Genomic DNA, 15346 nt, shown 5'->3' with positions numbered 1-15346 from the left:
CTTTCACTAGCCCCTTTTGTCCCATGGGAAATTACAACAGCACAGAGCCTGGAACCTGCTGTGTGAATCTTCTCTCTCTCTTTCTCTTTTGTATTTCAAAATCTGATGGATGAAACACACCAGACAGTGGCCAGGGTCCATATGGGAGCAATCCTGGATGTTTTCCTTTTTAATACAGATTAAATTACAAATCAACTTCTTAGACAGACAGACAGACAGACTAGATAGATAGATAGATAGATAGACAAACGGATTGATGAATGGATGGATGTCACCCAGTGTCACATGAAAACACACAGTGTTTGTTTGTGTACAAAGCTTGCAGTGGTCTCAGCTGAACGCCCATTCCAGCCCTTGTGAATTCAACTGGACGCTTTGAAACCTTTTATGGGCGGTGCTCCGCTGTAAAACCAGTATGCTTTCTTATTGGTTGGTTAAACGTCATATGGAAATTATTTCAGTGGTGAAACCCCTCCCACCGTAGTTGTGTTGCACGTCTGCTGTGTTGATACCGAACAAAATGGCTGCAGAGGCTTGATCCTGACCCGACGCTCTCAGCGCTTTCTCCGGACACTCCGCACTTATCCATGGATATTTCCGCTGTCGTTTTAAAAACGTCGCTGGATTTCTTCACACGACTGCAGCCAGACTGCTTGCCACATTGCTCGCTATCTTTATTTTTGCACTTTACTTGAAGCAGCTCGCATCGTATATGCCAGTCCACCAGACAGTAGCAGCTTCAAACTGCCCTCTTCTTCATGTTGCACCATAGATCAGATGCTATTACTGATGACCAATTTATGCCACTGTACTTAACCAACTGCCTCTCCGTTTTAATGTAATTTTTCTGTCTTTTCGAAGGTATTTGGTAGCGTCATGTAAATGTCGTCTGCTGTTTTTCCAGCATGCATGCATCTATAATCTCCATCAGAGCCCAAAGCTCTGAGTCTGCATAGAGATTTCCATTTGCATATTCATTTTTTGTGTTTATTTTCATTCTGCTGCCTTTTTGGGACACTTTCGGAAGTTCAGCTGCTCATTCAGTACAGTGTTACTTGGGTCTGTCTGTTTTTACGGGTACTTCTTTTTCGGAAAAAGGCCTTTTTGTACCGCTGTACGACATGCAACACCTTTTTACTGAAAGCTGCCAAAGCTCGACTTGTGAACAGAAAGGTAAGTTGAGATATTGGCTCTCTCTCTCTCTCAGCTGACTCCTAACATCTCTGACTGCAACCAGTGCTGTCTAGGCAGATCACTAGGTTTAATATTTGATCATACTGTATCTAAAACGAGCTGTGAGTCTAATCCTTTAGAGACATTTGTGTGTTGTACCGTAGTGGTTAAAAATCTAGACTGATACCTAAAAGCTTGTATGTTCTAACTCAGCGACTAGACTGACCATAAAGAAGCTTAACCAAGCTACTGCAGGTAGACTGAGCCTTTAATGTGTTTACTGTTAGTTTGTGTTAACGCGTCCGATAAACAATAACTTGATTTTTTTTTTTTTTTTTTTTTGCTCCAACTGCTGTTTAGTTCTGTGATCTGCTATTATATCCTTTATGTAGACTGTAAGAAGCTTTCTATATATATGTTTTATTCTTTTTGCAATTTTGTTCTAGTTTGTTTGTTTGTTTGTTTGTTTGTTTGTTTATTTATTTATATAGACATACTGTGCCAAGACAGTTAGCCTACCAAGCTACCACAGTTGGATAGTAATAAACTATGTAGTGATTCTGTTTTTTTTTTTTTTTTTTTGCAAAGTTTATTATGCTACTTTCTCTGTAAGGGTAGTCATACACTCTGTCAACATCGGGGAAAAAACATCGGGGGGAAAAAAAAAAAAAAAAAATCTAAAACCCAATAGCAATTTTGTGCGTGTGTGTTTTCCTGTGCTGAGGTGTTACAAAATGAAGGTCTTGATGGGCCCCTGTTACTCAAAATATTAGACGATTCAGCGAATTAGAATCTGTGTACAGCTAACATCACATGCATCTGATCCTATTACACATTACATTTAAAACTCTCCAATTAACAGGTTCATCACTGCTGCCTTATTCCTTTCTTCACACTGAAGAATGGTGTATGAATTCACCATGATATTAAATTTCTGTTGATTATATGACAGCCTTTAAATTCAGTGTACTGACATATGTTTTACAGTAAAGAGAAGAGAAATCACTATGAGACTGTAAAGTATTTGCTTTGTTGACTCAGTCATCTAGGATTAGATCCCTAGCACAATTCAGCTGTTTATATTAAAATACCCAGGGTCATTGGATCACCTTGTGAAAATAAATAAATTTCACTATGCTAGTTAGTTCAGAAGTTGGATATTTTTGCTTTTTAAGATGCAAAAAAAAAAAATTAAACAAATAATTTTTGGAAATCTTTGCTCTCTGAACTCTAGGTATTTAGATTTATCATCCTTTATCATCCTTCTCTCCTGATATTCTAGTACTTGCATGTGTGCTTAATTGAGAACCATAATTTCATTCTTTGTTCTCTTGAAAATCATGTCACACTTGGCTGATGCTAGTGATAAAATGAATTGGGCAATTCACTTGTAATTCATAACCCATCTATCTACCCTTTGAGTGTGTGCTTCTCAGCCTTAATTATAAATCACACCAAAACGGGGAGCTCTTTTGCTCCAATACACTCAGATTCAGCTCCCCCCATCGTCTGGGTCTAAGAAACCACTGCCCCTCCTGCAGGGGATTGGGGTCAAAGTTTGGAGGCGTGAGACGCCAGTGTTCAGCTTGTGTCAAAAAGGCAAAAAGGGCAAGCCATACGGATGAGCGGTCTTGCTCTGGACTGCAAGGGTACACACAACCCCCCTGAACTGCAGAGCTTGTAAAAGCAGACGTTTGGCTAATGTTTGGAGACAGGGAATTCTGTGTCTTTCATGGGATTCTCTGTGTACATTGTGGCTTTCTATTTGGTGTCTAGCCCCACTTTATAGCTGGACATAATTTAATCTTGGTCTCTGTGGCTGTGCGCTGCCTCTGTCTTGCTCTGATAAAATTAGAGCACATTGTTCTTGTCTGCTCAGATTTCAAAGACTGGCTGTGGTAAACTCTCCTTTGCCGAGTTCAGTTTGCATTTCTGTAACAGTAGCATCATTGCATGATTTTCGTTGTCACCTTTGCCCAGATTTTTTTTTTAAAGGATGTATTTTTCCTCAGGCAGTTGTGTACTACAAACCACATATCTGTAATTGCTTAAATTAAAATAAAATATCTCAGGAGGTTATATAGAGCTGCTCTGGCCTCTGTCTTGTTATTAGATATTTAGCATTTAACTAAATTCTTTTTTTTTTAACTAAATCTTTTAGTAGATAGTTTAAAAAGGAAACTTATTTAGAGGGGATTATTACAGGGTCTTTCCACCCATATTTCTCTCATTACCTCATCGCACTATGGTACAATTCAGTTGAACCCTCTGATGTAAGAGGCTGAAATCCTCTTGTCCGTGTGAGAATGGCGTGCCACGCAGCAGGACAGGATGGGGTACGGGTAAGGGAAAGAGTTGGAAAAGAAAGGATTTTTGAGTGTTGGCTAGTGTCCCAGAAAATTTCCTTTCTGTGTTGCAGGGTCCAGGGCATTTTGCTATAAAGCTTAATGCCTCTGAAATTTTGTGTTTGTGTTTGGTGCTTGTTTGTGGATTATTGCATTTCAGATTGCTAACTAATTTTGTTTTAATCCTTCTATTTGGAGTCTGAGAGATCCCAGGGCCCTGTTAATAGGTCAGAAAACGTACATCATTTTAGATGATCAGGTTGAGGTTTAATGACTTATATTTTGAGAATTACATACATACTTTAAACAACCTTTTAGAAAAATATTTTAATATTTTAAAATATATTTTTTGTTTGGAGTCTCAGAGACCCTTGGTAATAATAACATGAATAAATGCACCAAGCCACCACAAATATTAAAGTCAGATGTCAGAGGATTGATATTTTATTTTATTTATTTATTTATTTATTTTTATTTTTTATTTTTTTTTGTGTGTGTGTGCCTAAGTATAGTGGATGGATAGTTTTGTAAATGGCTCAACCATAAGATTTTTTTTTTCTGTTCAGTTTGTACAGATTTTCACCTGCCTTGCCAACATTTCACTCGCCCACTATAAAAAAAAAAGGCTTTTCATTACATAAAAATATGAAATATAGTTTTAATTTGCAATAAGCTTGTTTATAATAATAATTTTATATAACGGAAATGTAACCCCTGATATTAATTTAAAAAAAATGGTATATGATTTTCAACCTATTCTAATTCATTTTTCTACATAAATTATTACATTAAACAAATTATTATTATTAATCACAAAATTCTTCTTTGAATTTATACAAAACCTGTGTTAGCCACCTGTAACTTCACCATGCAGCCTAATACTTAAGTTTGCAAGGTTTAAAAGACATGTATTTGATTAAAGAATGTCAGTGACAACATAGCATTGGCCCATTAGGGCAAGTGACCGTTTTGTCAACTGCTATCAAGCCATCCCTATCATTGAGCCCTAATATGTTGTAAATAATTGAATGTGCTGTTGTGAGAAACAGCAATGAGAGCGTTCCTCTAAAGGTACCATCATAAATGTGAGTAGGGATGTATCAAAATGAAAATTCTGGGCCGAAACCGAAATTTCAGGATTCACTAGGCCTAAGACCATAGCCGAAAATAAATAATAAATTAATAATCAATTAATTACTCAAACTTAAACACTGTTAGCTAAAACTGAGTTGTACAAACATTCAAATTGCACATAATTCAGTTTTTATATCAACTTTTTAGTAAACTGTTTCTACTCCAGTTTGTTGGTGAAATATAACCATTTAAACGACAATAATCTATAATAACTTGTTTTCATGACAGATTTATTTAAACATACATTAAATAATAAAGACATCATTAAGAGGTTAAGTAAAAATATAATGAATATAATAAAGTGCATATATTTAGCAAAATGCTCTTCTCTTTTTATCCAGATAACGAATAAGTTTATGGACATTGAATAGCTTTCTTGAAGTAAATGTAATGTTAAATGATGCATAGCATACAAGCTGTTTTATTGATGTCTTTCTCCGGTTGAAACACTGATTGAGCGATTACATGAGAGAGGATTTATTTCGGTAAGTTGTAATGCATCTTTCAACATACCTTCTGGTGTTCACCAATATGTATTTCATGCTGTAACTAGTAGGGGTGTGACGAGATCTCATGCCACAAGATCTCACAAGATTAAAATGTGATGAGATTCCTCGTCAAGGTGAAAAGCTGTCTTGCGATATTGCCATGGCGGAGTGTGAAGGTGAAATTAGGATAGATAATGCCACTGCTACATTTACATTATACCTCCACTGTCGTTTTGCTTTTTATAGAAATAAAAACCTTTTAATTCAGTTGGATAACGGTCGCTTCAATCCCATCCAGCTCATCCAACACACGAGCTGCAGAGTCAGTAGGAAGGACTTCCTTCATAGTGCAGAAGGAATCAGAGTTCACTGATCACGTGATGAGATGACTGAGAAGACCATGGCGGAGGATTCATTGCACAACAGAGCCTAAGCATCTGACAAATGTCTTATCTTGTAGAATGCGAAAGTTAAAAAAAAAAAAAAAAAAGTACATTAAAACGTGATTTCAATATCCCGCATTTTGAAAGAGGCTCCCTGATGCATGCAAATATCTCCCAAAATGAAAGCTATCTTAGGCTGGGTTGTGTAGTTTTAACCATCTCTTAGCTCTGTATCATGCTTGAAGAAAAATTTGGTATCTATTTGCACATTGAATAATTTAGAGAGTACTTTATGGTTGCAGTTATTGTTTGCATAAGACTAAGAGTAAACTGTGTTATTCATTTTTATTTATACTGTTTTTATTTCTATGATCAATTTGTGGAAAGGAGTTCAAGCTTATAAATCATGTACAGTTCTAAGGTCTGAAGAGACTCATGAAAATCATACAGGAGAGAAGCCAAACCGTTGAGTTTGTGGCAAAACCTTTTACAGTGCTTGTATATTTTTGTCTTTTACTGCATGCATATGATAATTCATACTAAGAAAGTAGAACTGAAATGACATTCATTATAAGATGATTAGTTAAAACGATTCTAATGCACCTGCAGACTATTTTTCTAGTCATGTATTTCGTCATTGAGGTTTACTTAAATACTGTGTAAAAAATCTTGTCTCGTCTTGTGAGCTGTATTGTTGATCATGGGGTGTGCTATTCGAATTTTGCTATATATGTTGTACATATATGTATATATAGGGGTTGGAATCTCAGGGTACCTCCTGATCCATGGCTCGCAATACAGATAGTATCACGATATAGCAATTCTGCGATAATCGATATATTGCTAGACAATCCTATAATGTTACATCATTATATCATAAAGATACATCAAGAGCTGGAATATGGAGCCCCGCACATGACACGCAGGGAAAAAATTCACAGTTCAACATTTGCGGTTCACAGGTCGCATCTTTTTCACGCTCAAGTTCATTATTTCAAATGTAGACACGCAGCAAGTGCGCACACTGCACGTCTGTGGCACATTACGGCTCCGACAAAGTTTGGTCCATCGTCCATGCTGATCATAGCTGTTCAGGGTGGGTTTTTTAGTTGTTATCTCGCTCTCTCTCTCTCTAATATATATATATATATAGCAGTAGAGCTAATAAAGTGGCTGGAAATCTTGCTAAACTTATTCGTCTTCATAGAGGACACGGTTTGTGATTGCTTAGCAACGGCAGACACCACGGGAGCCTAAGCTCCCGAGCGCTTTAGAAAGAAGGTGAAAATGGCGCTGCCTCGTTTTCCGTGCATTTTTAGATGCTGGGTGCAGGGAAATCTATTTAGAGCGACTTATTTTATTAATTAAAATATCTATATTTTGCGCCAGCATATCGATTCTCGTATCACACAGAGAAGGACAACAATATATCGCCCTATCGATATTTTGTCCCACCCCTAATATGTTGCTTTGCTGGCCTTAAATGCAGTGAAATCCTAAGCAAGCAAACTGAAACTCAATTAAAATGCACTGGGTGGCACTGTGGAATCTTGTTAACAATATTTTATTTGATCACAACATGTCGTCTGCCTCTAGGCGCAGCGAAGTTTGGAATTACTTTGTTCAAAATGATTTTACAAAATAGAACTTTTAATCAAATGGATCGACATGTCGGGTGAAACTGAGTTATCATAAATATCACCACCATGAAATCACATGAAATCCAAACACCAGTTGAATAAGACAGCTGTGTATCACAGCATTCACGACTGCAGGTAAGCGCAGCTGTACCCCCGAGTGAGCTGAGAAGATTACTTGAACTGATAGCAAAATGATCTCGAGACATAAGCCGCGTTTCTACCGCAGGAACTTTCCCCAGGAACTAGGAACTTTAGTACTCGATGTGTTTTGACCGCAGGAACCAGGGTCTAAATGAAGCATGCACGGCGCCAGAATTTTTTCTCTACGCGGTGCTAAGGGGGGCTAGACCATTATGTGGGGTTGCTAAGAAAATAATCGATATCCATGAGGTCAGAGTTACTTAAAAAAGAAATTGTCGTTTTTTTTTTTTTTTTTTATAAAAACAGCTATGGTACACACCACATTCAACGGAAGTGTAGTTTTAAATTATATTTGGCCAAAGAAAAGGCATATTAAAAAAAAAGAAATAAGCTTAATACAAGTGACCACAAGACAACGACAAAAACTTTTACATGCAAAGATGAAAGACTTCAGCACTGGAGAGTGATTAAATATTCACATGTTGCGTATAAAAACGTGTGGAAAACGCTGGCCGCGCCACTATCTCCTCTTTTCAAAAGCGCTCGAGAGCTAGTGCTCCTGTGGTGTCTGCTGTTGCTATGAGCCATGAAGATGAATTAGTTTCAGCAAAGGATAAATGAATTTCGATCCCTTGCATTTGCTCTACTACTAGATGTATTTATGGAGATGAGAAATAAAAACCCGTCCTGTCGAAAGCTCGTCCATCTCGGCTGAGCTTTCGACGTTTTGTTACGGAAAGGCCGAAGCTGATCGGTTGGTTCATGCCACATGACCTGCGATGCGCTTGCGGCATTTTGAAAAGTTGAGATTTTTTTTCTTCTCAACTTCGCACCTGGAAAAAACGAGCGTATCACTTCTATTATGAAGAAGCTTGCCGTGCATCTACATTTGAAACAACGAACTTGAGCGCGCAAAAAACTCAACACGTGAACAGGTGCTCACATGACGCGGAGGTTACTGGCGTCGAAGAATAGGGCGTCCTTCCACTGCTCCTGCTCTCCCTCATGTATACGTCACCGGACTATCTTGACGGTACTTAAGACCAAAGCCACTGGAAGGCAAGCCTGCAACCTTTAGCCAAAAAAGCGTAATGGCTAATGCTAACGCCCCACCCATGGCGGTACGCAGGGAAGGAGTCCAGAGGCTGTTTTTTGAATGGATGTCAATGGATGAGAGGCTTCACTATACTGATTAAACAGCTTTTGTGGGGAAATGGCTAATCATTTAATTAATCGACAGCCTGTTTGCTAATCTTCAGGATGTTTTACACTAAACAGTACTTTCGTTGGGAACTATATGTAGATTTTAGCTTAATAAAATGTTTTTTTTTAAGAGAAGGCAGACTAGGAAATGTTGCGACTGATGTCACTGCCATTACACGATAGGCTGAGAAGTGAGCACGTGATTAAGTTAGCCGTTACGCTTTCTCCAATGATAAGAGATACAGACCCTCTCATCTCCCTATTATATACAATCTCTGTTAAGACTGCTATGGAAGCGCAGCTAGCAATAGGTCTGGGGGGAAAATGATCCTAGGAAAAAAGTTCCTGGGACATATTGTTCCGGGTAATTTCGGTGGAAACGCGGCTATGCTTTCTTTAAGTTTCCTTGAGGGAGACAGTTTTAAGAACAGAAATCACAATGCACTGTAAGAAACTTCTCTTAGCACACGTTATCTTTGTGTCCCTGCAACGTCTGTCGGTAGAGCGTATTTTCTCTGCACCTCACCTTATTGTTACCAGACTGAGGAGCCAACTTTCACCCAAGCATGTGGATATTATTTTTTTTCTCAACATGAACATTTGAAACAATATAAACACGATAATCATATGCTGACTTAAGTATATATGTACGCTCTGCACGATAACCATTAGCTCTGCTTCAGTTTAAATGTGTTTGTTCTGTATATTTTTTGTTTACACACAATGTTTTCAACTAAAAGAAAATCCCAAGATATAATGTAAGGTTGTGTAACCTATATTTGCTAATCATTAGCTTATTCAGAAATGGTGACACAACCGTAATGATTAAAAAAAAAAGTCTTTCTCGTTAAACTTTAAATAAATTTAAATAAAATATTTAAATATTCATTTTTTTATGAGCCCAAATATTCGAATTATACATTTATATATACAGTTTATTATATATTTATATAATGCTGCTCTCCCTCCCTGCTCTTATCCATGCTAGGCTGCATGGATGCACAGGGAGTTCTTGCCCAGAACAGAACCATACCGCCAATACAAACTCTGCAATTATCAAGCATTTTTGACGATAGTGGTCCTGACAGAAATCCCTATATGTGAGATTGAGAGGAAAAGAAAGCTTCAAGAAAGCTGTAGTTCAAGATGGAGTAGAAAGCTTATGCTGTGTGTTTTCAGTTTTTTTTATGTTTTCCTATCATGATATTGGTTTCAAGAATTTAACCTGATTTCTGTATACGTCAGTTGTATTGTCCTGTGTATTGATTCAGTAGTGCTTAAGCTCTCAGACGTACTATTAAAATGAGTGTTTTCCTTTCTCTATTTATAAATACTTGTTTGCCTTTTATTGTGCTTTGTACCCCTGACAGGCTGTCGGAGGCAATTGTCTGTTCTTCTGTATGTGGCCTCTGTGGTAGCTGTCAGTATAACCTTCACCATGAAAGGGAGAACCACTTGGGAATGATACTGATTCCATCTCCTGAACCTGTGTGATGGTGTCTTATCCAATTTCACTTTGATAAATTTCATCAGAAAATAGATGACATTGGTGATTTGACAGCTCAGACAGAGATTTTGTTCCTCTGTAGGACAATCCTTGCTTATTTAACCTCAATTCTGCTATAAGCTGCTATAACTTCTTAAACATCACATGGTAACTTCGTAAACATAACTTTAAAGGTACAGTATTCAATGATGATTTGGTTTTGGTCTCAATTTTGTTGCAGTAATAGAATTGTTTACCTAAAATAATAACTTCTATCATAATCTACTCACCATCATGTTATTCTAAACATTTTTGTTTGTTTGTGAAACACAGCACGAGAAGTTTAGCAGAATGTCGACTCCTCTCTTTAACATACAGTTAAGTGAATTGTAACAAGCGGCTGTCAAGCTTTGAAAATGACAAAAAACACCACCATATATTCCGAGTTTACTGAAGCCGAATGGTTTTTTTTTTTGTGAAAATTTTAATTTGTTTTTTACTGATAGTCTTCACTTCTTGTAGTCTGTTGTATACAGGTGCTGGTCATATAATTAGAATATCATGAAAAAGTTCATTTTTTTTATTGTAAATTATTTTTAAAAATGAAACTTTCATATATTCTAGATTCCCTACATGTAAAGTAAAACATTTCAAAAGTTTTTTTTTTTTTTTTTTTAATTTTGATGATTAGAGCGTACAGCTCATGAAAGTCCAAAATCCAGTATCTCAAAATATTAGAATATTTCCTAAGATCAATCAAAAAATGGATTTGCTAAACAGAAAAGTTCAAGTTCTTTAAAGTATGTTCATTTGTGCACTCAATACTTGGTCGGCAGCACATATTACAGCAAATGACTTGCTCCTAGCACAAATTACAGCATCAGTGAAGTGTGGCCTGGAAGTGATCAGCCTGTGGCACTGCTGAGGCACTATTGAGCCTTCAGATCATCTGTATATTGTTGGATCGACTGTTTCTCATCTTTCTCTTGAAAATATCCCATAGATTCAGGTCAGGCATGTTGGCTGGCCAATAAAGCACAGTAATATCATGGTCAGCAAACCACTTGGAAGTGGTTTTTGCACTGTGGGCAGGTGCTAAAGTCCTGCTGGAAAAGGAAATCAGCGTCTCCATAAAGCTTGTCAGCAGATGGAAGCATAAAGTGCTCCAAAATCTCCTGGAAGATGGCTGCATTGACTTTGCACTTGATAAAACACAATGGACCAACACCAGCAGACATCACGGCCCCCCCAAATCATTACTGACTTCAGAAACTTCACACTAGACTTCAAGCAGCTTGGATTCTGTGCCTCTCCAGTCTTCCTTCAGACTCGGGGACCATGATTTCAACATGAAATGCAAAATTTACTTTTATCTGAAAAGAGGACTTTCGACCACTGTTCACTGTCCAGTTCTTTTTCTCCTTAGCCCAGGTAAGATGCTTCTGACATTGTTTCTGTTTCAGAAGTGGCTTGGTAGTCCTTTTCCTGAAGATGTCTGAGTGTGGTGACTCTTGATGCGCTGACTCCGGCTTCATTCTACTCATTGTGAAGCTCTCCCAAGTGTTTGAATCGGCTTTACTTGACAGTATTCTCAAGCTTGCGGTCATCCCTGTTGCTTGTGCACCTTTGCCTACCCAATTTCTTCCTTCCAGTCAACTTTGCATTTAATATGCTTTGATATTTCACTCTGTAAACAGCCACCCCATTCAGTAATGACCTTCTGTGACTTACTCTCTTTGTGGAGGGTGTCAATGATTGTCTCCTGGACCATTGCCAATTCAGCAGTCTTCCCCATTAGTGTGGTTTCAAAGAACAAGAGATACCCGGAATTTATACTGTAGGGATGGTCATTTAATGAAACTCAAATGTAAATATTCTAATATTTTGAGATACTGGATTTTGGACTTTCATTAGCTGTACGCTCTAATCAACAAATTTAAAAAAAAAAACTTTTGAAATGTTTTACTTTACATGTAGGGAATCTAGAATAAATGAAAGTTTCATTTTTTAAAATAAATTACAATAAAAAAATGAACTTTTTCATGATATTCTAATTATATGACCAGCACCTGTAGTTGTAACCAAGGCAGAGATGGTCTTATTATTGGGAGATGCTTACCTCCATCACTCTACAGTTGGAGAAAGTGTAGCCTAACTGTCAACTTGGATTGCATGTGCTTTGATAACCAGCTCATAACAAGCTTGAAACCACTGATTTGCTGTCAAATTTGTACGACAGTCAATCACTGTTTTGCTGATAACAGAAATCGGTGAGAATTGCTGTAAACTGAATATTACCCATAGCAAAATTGACTTCTCTTACAAAACAGCAATTTTTTTTTAGGCTGTAAACTCCAAAAATAGATCCACCCAAAATTAATGTTTATTGGTAAACATGTTGAAGATTAGGTAGGCTGTAAATTATTTAAATCTAATTTAAGTTTCAATTTAGTTCCAGTTGACCGCTCGCAAAGACCCACCCCCTTTAGTTACTGTTGCTACATCCGACAAGCCATGCTGCTCTCACGCCACACGTTCTCACACAGTGAAAAATACATCGCGGCGCAAAGAGGACACTGACAACGTGTCAACAGACAAGACAAAGGTTACTTTTCATATGAAACAAAGTCTCAAATTTTGTAATTTTTGAAGAAATTTAAACAAATACTGTTTTGCGGCTCTTGTCGTGACAGATCACTGTAGTGCCTCAGTTCAAGTGGCTCGTGAACCAATTAACTCTTCTTACTAGTTAATTTATAGCATCAAATAAACATTAGAAGGAATGTTGTTTCAACCGGGGAAAGATGTCAGTACACACCATTTGTCAGTACCAAGTCCACCAACGTCAATCTGCTAACTCCCCTGACTGCTTTGTCGGACAAAATGGCGGATTCAGTGTTATGATTGGTTAGATCGCCTGTCAATCAAACTCCCGGTGAAGGGTCAATTAAGTTCCAAGTTTTTATTCAATTGACTTAGTTATAATCAGTCTTAATAATAATAATAATAATAAAAATCTTGTGATACCTAGTCAGTTTATGCAACAGACCACAGATCATTGAGTCGGTGAGCTCGAGATCCACATCCGTTCAGTTAGTCAACAAATCACTCAGACTACTTTAACTGTATCAACCAATATAATGAACATATAAGACGCAAAAGAATATGTTCACAAATTACATATTGCTACTTCTCACATGAACGCACCAGGGGCGTCCCCAAGGGGTGGCCAGTGATGGTATAAAATCTGGCCACCCCTAGTATGATTTTGCAGTGGGCACTATTAATTTAAATGCGTAATGTAAAATGAAAGAAAATAAAAGGCAGCACCCGCTGCAGCCACCAAAAAAAACTGTAGATTTATTGGTGCTTCAGAATTTCACTGCCCTTCCCCCTCTCGTCGTTGACTGCACAGTGCAAGGAGCAGGACTGATTTGATCACAGGACAGCACCTGCACTTTTTGGAGAGACCATTGTTTCTGCCTTAAATGAATACATTGTTTAAATTAATACATTGTTAGCTAACTGCATGATTTGTATATCTGAAATTACATAATTTGGACACAGTCACCTCTGATAACAGATTACTCTAAGGTGTAATGTTGACATGCATTTTCTGTAAAGCTGCTTTGAAACGATATGTATTATGAAAAGCGCTAAACAAATCAATTTGAATTGGATTGAATGAAGTAAGTAGAAAGGCCAAAGTGTACTCACAGTGCGCATGACGCGAATTTCGTCATCAGAATAGTATGTGTGTACTGAACGTACTGTACTGAATGCTTTTGGGGGGAAAAAATCACGCAAACAGAACAGACCAGAATGCATGCAAGCTACAGCAACAATGGAGGCATACACAGACGAGAGATTGTGCGAAGAGGTTAGAAAGTACCCTTATTTGTACAACTCTTCCATGAAAGAATCAAAAGATGTTTATATGGGTTGTAACTCATAGAGGTATTGCAATTTGCTGCAATGTGCATGTGTCGAACGCCTGTCAAGTGAAGTATGCTTTGCAAGTCTGTGAGTCCGACTGTGTGTGTACACTAGCGTACGCATTAAAAAAAAAAAAAACTAAGTATACCCTCTGCCTAACACATTACACTGAATTTTTTTTTCTTTTTTTTTTTGGTGTGTCACCCCAAGATTTGCTGTGGCCTCCTCTGGCCACCCCTAAAATTTTCTGGGGGCACCACCATGGGCAGCCTGAGCTGATTTCCAGGGCTTCATTTTTCATTTCCAGAGCTCAACGCTAAGAAGTTTTTCTGCTGGCCTGTTTGGACCAGTGTTTTTTTTTTTTTTTTTTTTTACTTGCCCTGCCAAAATTTGCAAAAAAATAAAAATTAAAAATTAAAGTATAAAAAGTATAAGTATAAAAAAAGTAATGAAAAGTAATTTTTGACCCATGCAATCTTAATAAATAAGGTTATGACACCTAATTTCAGACAACAGTGAAATTCCACTATTCTCGATTCCAATTTTGACACCACAGCAAAAACTAGCCTGCTAGCCATAACTAGAGATCAACCGATAATCGGTTTTCCCTATATTTTTCCAGATTAAGCATTTTCCCATTACCAGGTATTGGTTTTGTAAAATCGGATTCACTGATAAATGCCATCTTGTGGCCGTTTTGAGAATTGCGCGCAAGACCACCATTAAAGCATTGCCTCTCAGGGGAGACGAGGCAACAGCTGTTAAAAGGTAACATAACTTGTTTTCCTTAATGAATAAATTTTATTTAGCATAACAGCCATTAATACACAAATGAGATGTTACATAAATGCTTGACATGTAATTAAAAAAAACAAAAAAAAAAAACAGACGAGCACACGGAGTCACGAGATGTCAAGTCCTGTTCCAGTAAAGACGTAACTTTACATGAATTAAAAAAAACAAAAAACAGCCATGAATAAGTGCATTCTCCTCATGAAAACATTAGACTTTGTATATTTATTTTTGCCTGTTGTTTAATGCAACTGGGATTAGTAGTACCAGTAGTCATGGTTTTTTTTTTCTCCAGGCAGTTTAGAATGTTTTATGTTTTTTAAAAAAAAAAAAAAAATTTTTTTATTATTTTTACTTGCTATATTCGTTACCTGTTTATTTCAAAGATTTGTATTTTTTTTTTTTAAAAAAAGACAATTTAGTGACAGTGCTACTTTTTTTTTTTTTTTTTTTTTTTTTTTTTTTGACACTCTTTCAGACTATTTATTGATGTAGAAGTGTGTTTTGTTTTGTATGCAAGGAGGGAGTGAAATTGCAGTATCTAAAAAGTGTTAAAGTCACCCTGTGGTAAAAATCAAGTTTTTAATGTTGTGAATATGTCTATGTGCTTTAAGACAAACCATGT

General features: G+C 37.1%; 1 protein-coding gene across 6 annotated transcripts in view; it reads left to right on the top strand.

Moving 5' to 3' along the window:
• Positions 1-475: 475 nt before the first annotated feature.
• tnrc6c2 (trinucleotide repeat containing adaptor 6C2) overlaps positions 476-15346 on the top strand; it is a 66489-nt gene continuing 51618 nt past the window's right edge. For 3 of the 6 annotated variants that reach the window (XM_051897094.1, XM_051897097.1, XM_051897096.1), the window contains exon 1: positions 476-1173. The gene's annotated coding sequence lies outside the window, so the exon portion shown is untranslated. The remainder of the gene's footprint in view (positions 1174-15346) is intronic. The other 3 variants (XM_051897098.1, XM_051897093.1, XM_051897095.1) reach the window with 2 other exon arrangements.

Source organism: Ctenopharyngodon idella, chromosome 6, assembly GCF_019924925.1.
Source record: "Ctenopharyngodon idella isolate HZGC_01 chromosome 6, HZGC01, whole genome shotgun sequence".
Classification (NCBI taxonomy): domain Eukaryota; kingdom Metazoa; phylum Chordata; class Actinopteri; order Cypriniformes; family Xenocyprididae; genus Ctenopharyngodon; species Ctenopharyngodon idella.
Note: the sequence above shows the minus strand (reverse complement) of the source record. Positions and strands in the feature narration are given on the sequence as shown.